At 49.1% G+C, this 8,116-nt stretch overlaps 1 long non-coding RNA gene across 1 annotated transcript in view; it reads right to left on the minus strand.

Annotated features, from left to right (window-relative positions):
- Window positions 1-6,542, minus strand: part of LOC137422606 (uncharacterized) — a 36,762-nt gene extending 30,220 nt beyond the window's left edge. Inside the window, exon 1 of the long non-coding RNA XR_010983530.1 lies at window positions 6,332-6,542. This is a non-coding gene — a long non-coding RNA (uncharacterized LOC137422606). The remainder of the gene's footprint in view (window positions 1-6,331) is intronic.
- Between the last annotated feature and the right edge of the window lie 1,574 nt (window positions 6,543-8,116).

The raw sequence follows: 8,116 nt of genomic DNA on the forward strand, positions 1-8,116 counted from the left end.
CCGCTCACAGACTTGGTCACACACCTGACCACCAAACACTTTGGCACACATTCACCGTTCGCACACCTTAGCAACACACCTCTTCGCGCCCCCTCCTCGGTCACCTCCTCTGTCACAATCACAGGTGTGCTCTCACTCGCACACCCAACCACGTGCCTCACGACCAACTCAAGTGTGCATTCCCACACACGCTCTACCATTCCAGGTGTGCTTCCTTCCATTCCAGGTGTACATCCTCGCTCACCTGTCACAACCAACTCACGCTCCGTGTCACTCTCACTACTTTCACCTCCATTCTTGACAGCGCACTCACCCTTACTCTCGACAGCGCACTCTTTCCCCATGCACCTGTCCGTTACACACCTTTCTCGCGCATCCTCTTGCGCACACTCTTTCGTTACATCCTCTGTAACTCTCACCACAGGCGTGCATTCTCCTTCACTCTTGACAGCGCACTCTTTCCTCATGCACCCGTCCGTTACACACCTTTCTCGCGCACACTCTTGCGCACACTCTTTCTTTACATCCTCTGTAACTCTCACCACACCGCGCTTCCATGTGCTCCCTCGCACACGCGCTACGACCGACTCACTCTCGACAGCACACTCACTGGTCGGCGCGCACTTTTTCCTCACACACCCCATGGTCGGACATTCTCGCACACCTCTTTTTTCGCACACCAGACCTGTCGCACACTTCACCAACGGCCTCTCACGAACATCCGGGTCCATCTCGACCCCCAAGCCGACTGAATCTCCCCTCACATCATATACATTGCCACTCACCTCCGTACCTCTTCGTCGCACCTCCTCTGCCACCTGCAAACTTTTTATTTGGGTAGTGAGCACTTCATCATGATTTGAACACAGACCTTGTACATATTCCATGACTTCCTCCTTTATCTCCCTCTTAGTTTCCCTCCGTCTCTTCTTAATTTCACTCACCTCTTCTTCCACTTCCTCTAATTTTTGCTTCACCTCTTTTATTTCCCGGTGCGTCTCCTCAAGTTCGTCCTCTAAGGCTACCGTGACCGTCTCTATGTGCATCCTCACCTGCCGGTCCTTTGTCTCCATTACCTCTGTCACCTCGTCCAACCTCATTGTCAGTCCCTCACGTACCATCTGACATTGCCTCTGTGTCGCTATCAAGTCATTTTTAATTTCTTTTTGTGTCGCCTTTAACCCTCCTAGTACCGCAGTGTTCCTTTGAACCTGCTCCACTAACTCCGTTTGTCCCTCTGTCAGCTGCTCTACTCCCTTCGTCAGACCCTCTATGCCCCCCTGTAACCTAGCCGTATTATTCCTCACCTCTTTCTCCATACGCTTCTCACCTCGCTTTACCTCCTCGCGTCGCCCCGAAACCTCCTCACTTACACCTCGTCGTATCCCCTCTTTCATCTCCTCCATCTCTTTTGTAGATGCCACCCTCATCTGTCCCAATTCATCCCTCTGAGCATCCAGTTTACTTTCTAACCCGATTTTCACCTCCTCTATCTGGTTCCCCATCTGTTCGATTTCCCGGGCGGATTGCTCCCCTATTTCCCGCAATTTGTCTTCCATCCTATTTTCTAACCCCATTAACCCATTTTTCACCCCCTCTAACCCATTGTCTAATCCCTCAAATTTCTTGTCTAATCCCTTAAGATTATTGTCTAACCCCTCAAATTTAGCTTCTAGCCGTTCCCCCATTTCTCCCATTTTGCCCCCCATTTCGCCCCCCATTTCCCCCATTTTTCCCCCCATTACCCCCAATAGCTCACTCTGAGCCCTTATTTGCTCACTCTGAGCATCCATTCGGTTCCACATTTGCTCACTCTGAGCATCCATTCGGTTCCCCATTTGCTCACTCTGAGCCTTCATTTGCTCACTCTGAGCCTTCATTTGCTCACTCTGAGCATCCATAAGGGCCTTCATTTGGATCATAAAAAGGCCCCAATCCATCGGCGGCGCTGTTACGGTCACGGGCGTGGCTAAATTTGGCGCCACAATAACCATGTGCGCGAGGCCGCCATTTTGTGCACCTGAAGCCTCGTGCGCGAGGACGCCATTTTGTGCATCTGATACCCCCTCAACCGCCTCCTCATTGCTCCCCTCCTCCCTTTCTTCCCCTAAGTCCTGGGTTACCCCTAACCCGTCTATCTCCCCCACCGACATCCGATCGCCTTGATTGTCCATGGCGCGATCTCAAAATTCGGGTTTTATAAAACAACAAAATTTCGGCAGCTCGTAATTTGGACCAAATTTTTTTTTTACACGTTTTAAAAAAAATTTGGTTCGGGCCTCGTATCCCACTCCTAGACACCAATTGTTACGGGTCGCGGACAAGATGTTACTTTGGGCCGAGCGGATGGTCAACCGCGACCGTTACAGGATCCCCGATTAGCCCGACTCCCCCAACGTTGACCAAATCGCGCCACAGATATTCAATATGGAAACCTCTAAAGCGACCGAAAGAGAAGGAAGAGAGAAGAAGACAGAGTTCGGAGGAATAACAGGATTTATTATACACACAAGCAAAAAGAAGGAGCGATCAAAGTTATTTACAAGCAATGGATGGAAGAAGCAGTCACACAGTGAATCGGTAGCTTATCTATGCAGTTTACTTAACCCCAGGACAACGATTAAGACAGACGACGTTCACACTTACATGGGGGAAATTGCAGGCAGGAATGGCGGAGGTGGGTTGCTGGAGAGGGAGGCAGGGTCAGGTCCCTGCAACCGGCAGGGCTGGAGGTAGCAGCTCCCACTCTTCGCGTTTTTGGCGGGAAAACCCTCGGTCGCGTCGACGCTGCTGATGCTGTGGACGTCACGCGCTGGCTTGGTCACACCTGCTCCTCTCCTTCTGGTGGAGCCGTCTCCCTCCTCTCAGCGCGTCTCTCCAAAGCTTGTTTCATCTCCAAGTACCTCTCCTTTTTGGAGCGTCTCTCATCTCTCATCTCACAGCTCATCTCTCATCTCACAGCTCATCTCTCATCTCATCTCTTCTCTCATCTCACAGCTCATCTCTCATCTCACAGCTCATCTCTCATCTCATCTCTTCTCTCATCTGCCGAAGCAGTCCCTTCCAGTCGCTTTTATTACTCGGGTCGGAATCAAGCCGCCGGCTGCGAGGGCACGCCTACCGGGTCGCTCACCGCGGTGCTGGTTGGCTGTTAGGGCTGTCCGATTCCCCCTTTGATCATGACGACGTGCCATGCCCGTGAGTTGGCGGCTCCTACCCCCCTCTTCTCCGAGATTAGCACATGGGCAATGGCGGCTTGCGGGATTGAACACCACTCGCACCGCTTTTGAAAGGAACTTTGGAGAGCGGAGATGATTGGGGAAATTGAAAGGGGCCTACGCTTATTTCGTTTGATACAATGCAGAGTCAATCTAGTGGGAAACACATATTTAGCCTACATAGAATAAGGAAATAAGCTATTTAAAAAGATATATCGTGGCCTGTGTGTAAGTTTCATGGAATTAACTAGGGGGACGTCCTTCGACCTTATTTACTCTACGAGGGTCAGTTAAAACACAACAAAACCATACTTTTCACATTCGTTACACTTTCTCAAAATTGTTACACTTCTCAAAACCGTTACACTTCTCAAATCCGTTACAATATATATATATATATATGTATATATATATATATATATATATATATATATATATTATATATATATATATATATATATATATATATATATATATATATATATATATCAAAGGTGACTTCGCTGACAGAATGCTCAGGCATGAAAATGCGGCCCATGGTGGATAAATACCATTGGAATGATGTGTAGCAATGTTGCTATACAGGGATGGCGCCGGACTAGAGGTGGCTGGAAAAATGCCAATTACGGCCAAGAATGGCACTACAATAAACATAAATGGACTTACAGCAGGCACAGGGATAAAAACTCTCCAGAACAGGCTAAAATATGTGAGGAGCAGTTGAAGAGTAGGGATAAGTGGGCCAACTGCAGAATCGTAGTATGCAAAAACGGATCTGGAGCAAGTTTCCCAGAAGCTAAAATGGGCATAGAGCATCAGGTATCACTGCCAACAATTATTCATAAGCAGCAGTCCTATAAAAAAAAAAACATCCACTCTAAGCCTGGATTGGAAACCTGGAATATTTTCATTAGATTATTTTTAGATTCCTTCATAGCTCTCACGAGAAACCTGTTTTGTTTTGGTAAGGATCGAGTAAACTGTTAATGAGTCTGCACTTTGGTTTCATAGTAATATATAAAATAGGTCTACATCAGGTCTATCACAAGCCAAGAACTGGGCTGAAGTTGCTGGTATCAAAAGTAAATGAGATTCCCTGAGTTTAAAACAGGTTTCAGGTCAGCCCATCATATAATGTATGTAAATTTCAACGTAAAAAATGGAAGGCAACACAGAGGTTTCCTTGGCAGGTGGAAGGGCAGCAGCACGTCATGTAAGGAGATCCTTTTGAAAAATATCCTTTCCAAGACCCAAAAGGAAGGCACTTTTCCATGGTGTAAATAGTAGTATGGATCTCTTCACATGATCTGTTCCACGCTGTCATCGCCTGATGCATAACTTTGAGATTTATTGTCATGCTTTGACGTCACTAAATGTTCCTATTTGTTCGAGCAGATCTCAACTTTCCCATTTGGTTGCAATTCAATGCTCATTAATGTCTTTTTCCCCCCTGTGCTCATTCCACACCACATCACCCAGTTCCTCCTTCTAGTTCACCAAAGATAGGTTTTCTGGACCAGATCCGTGGTGTCTTTCTGTTGCACAGTATTTTCGTTCCCGTGTTGCTGTTTGTGTTTTCATCCAATTTTCCGTGTTAAACTGTACCTTGTATTGTATCGATCGTGCTGTTTTGTTCCTTTTGTTTTGGCATGTCCTGTTCTGTTCTTTGTTCTAGCTCCTCCACGAGCCTCGACTTTGTATCCAATACGAAAACGATCATTAAACACAGGACTGTATTTATCCAAACCAAGCGTGGCACGTCACAAACATTGGAAAATCGATACGTGGAGTTATTGGACGATGATGAAAGATATTGTGTTGCTCGGACCTGCCACAGTGGTTGTGACTCCTTGTCGAGACGGTATTTATGAATAGATTACGTTGCCGTTTTACGAACATGGAACTTACTTACGTCATCGGCTTCGGTCTGACACCTCCACCCGCCCCTCAGCCACTCAACCTCAAGTCCTTTTCCGTTCCCATAAGGCTACCCACCCTTCCGGCTCTTGCCAACTGCGACCTCCCTTCCCCTCGCCCCTGGAAGCCAACTCACTTGTAGGCGTATCCGTACTCAGCGCTTGATAGTACATATAACAGCAGGCAGGCGCCAGGCGGGCCGGAGCAACAATGGGTTTGGGTCTAGAGTCGCGTCTCAGCCACCCCGACTGCTCCCCACGTCGAGCAGACGTAATGCGGTCTCCCCTTTTTCCTCCCACCGCACTCCATTCTCCACTCCCCGGGGGGTCTCCCCGCCTGCCACTGCTTCCCCTCTCTGGGCCTAAATTCATTAGGCAGAGCGGGTCACACGCGCGACCCCTCCGCTCAGATCGGCCCGTGTGACCGCGCCCGGCGCCCCGGCCCGCCTGCCGGCATCAACGCGGGAAAATCGCTCCTTCGTCGTGTTTATGATCGGTACGCCATATATTTACGGGCCACACATATGGCTCGTATAAACGGATTGCCTGTCACGTGACAGGGGCGTATACAGTACAAATCCGACCTTGTGGGAACAATTTAGGACCATGTCCTTCACGCCCAATCCTGATAGCCAGGTCGACGTCTGTTAGGCAGGTGGGTATATAACGAGGTGCTTACACTGGCATAGTAAACAAATTACCGGTAAGCGGATGAATCCACCCGAGATAGGGACAATGGCTGTGCGGAAAGGTGCTTTTGAAACTCAGGTCGGGTGCTGAGTAATCGGCGTGCTCCCAAGCCCCTCGGTTGGCACCAAAACCAGTAAAGGCGATGTAATGAGAGCGCCTGGGCGGATATTCACGGCATCTAGTTTACAAAAAGGGAAAGGAGATCTAGTGGAGGGGTCGCCCTACCCTACCGCCCATCCCTCCTCCTGTAATGAGACCTGTGCGCCTCGCCTCTGGCGTCTGTCCGGCGAGTTGGAAACGCTCTGTAATTAAAGGGGACCGAGCTGAGTTCATCTTCCAGACGCTCCCCCCAATCCCCTACCCGTCCCTTAACCACCCACCGGTCCGACAGCCGCCCCTCTTATCTGGGCTCTGGAGAGCATGAGAATTAGCATTTAAAACCACTAGTCTGAACGACTTATACAGGCGGAATCCCAGGTATTCCTATCCGCAGTCGGTCTGGCTTACCCCGAGGCTAGGCCTCAGGTGGGGACCACGTGTGTGGGGGCGACACTTCCATTCGAAGCTTCCATCGCGGCTCCATGCGCAGCATCTGGCGATCGATGGCGGCGACTCCGGCGGCCCTTCGTGGTCGGTGGTTCCACAATGCGCAGTCATTCGCACTCTATAGGACGACTCTTTCATGTCGGCTCACCATTGTGCTCGCCCGATCTGTATATTACACGAGCGTAACCCCTTGGTGAGAGGGTGTGTAGGGAAGGGCAACCGGGTGATAAAGGGGATGATTCGACTCAGGAGAGGGGGGGGGGGAGGGAGGCGGGGTAGTGTTCACCCAGAGGGAAATAAAACAACCGGATGAAATTTATTGCATCTCCTTGCATGTGAATACAGGGAAACTCTCCTCTTTGTCTTCTCTTCATTGCCGCCATAGAGCAGTCTCATATAACATTTGACGACACTGGGTAGTTTGCCTTTACTATCCCAGGCCAATGCAGGAATTTGTCATTTATTCCGGGTACTGTGATAACTCGCCTATTCTACATCCAAATACACCGTGGGACCTTTAATGGCCACAACTAGTTCTTGAAGACCAGTAAACTGGACCTAAAGCATTGATTAGGAATCCATCAAACGCGCATTTTTTATACTAGGGCATGCCCGTACTATATATAAGCTAGGAGGTGCCCGTACGTGGGTGCCCGTTCCTTGCAAAAAAAAAAAAAACTGCAAAAAAAAAAAAACTGCAAAAAAAAAACAATGGTTTGGTCCATTCGCAACGACCACAGAACCCCCCCCCCCCCTCTATTTACATGAATGGTTTGGTCCATTCGCAAAGCCAAAGCGAACGACCACAGAACCCCCCCCCCCTCTATTTACATGAATGGTTTGGTCCATTCGCAAAGCCAAAGCGAACGACCACAGAACCCCCCCCCCCCCCCTCTATTTACATGAATGGTTTGGTCCATTCGCAACGGCAAAGCGAACGGCGAACGGCTAAATCGCCATAGCTCGGTAAGTACTTGTCCGATTAATTTCAAACCTTGAAAAGGCACATCCTCGGGTCCCCAGCAATATACCTGGCAAGTTTCAAGTATATCGGACCGGTAGTTGTCGAGAAACAGCGGTCACAGACAAACGTACAGACGTACAGACGTACAGACGTACAAACGTACAAACGTACAGAGATTACTGGAATTATAGATAGATATATATTTTTGTATACAAGATCGAGGCTCGTGAAAGAGCTAACATTAATCACACAAAAAGTCAAACCGACACATAAAACACAAAATAAGGGGAGCGGTAGACAAGATGGGGAGAGAGGGGGAAGGACACAAACACAACATTTGAGAGCAGGGACATCGAGAGAACTGTGGGAGGGAGAGGGCTTGGGGGGAGGTGGGAGAGGTACAAAACATATGAACACTGCAAGGACTTCCAGGAAAGAAGTTGGAATTTCAAAAAAAAAAGTATCTGGGGTGAATTAGCGGGGGTAGAAAAGATCAAGGTTTTGGATGGGGGAAGATAAGAGATGGTGGTGAACAGCTGTTTTAAATACCTGGAGGGAGTGGGATGGAACGGAGTGGGGGAGTTTGCTTCAGAGGCGGGAGAAAAGGGGAATGAAAGAGTGAAGGTGAGCAGAGAGCCTAGATTTCGGCAGTTTAACCATCAGAGGGTTGCTGGCAGATCTTGTGCGACCTGAAGGAATATTTGGGGGACAGAGCCCAGAGAGGGCTGGGGGAGCAAGGCCGGAGAGGAGTCGGTAGAAGACAGAAAGACCACCAACCTGCC

Source organism: Myxine glutinosa, chromosome 2 (assembly GCF_964187855.1).
Source record: "Myxine glutinosa chromosome 2, kmMyxGlut1.1, whole genome shotgun sequence".
NCBI lineage: Eukaryota > Metazoa > Chordata > Myxini > Myxiniformes > Myxinidae > Myxine > Myxine glutinosa.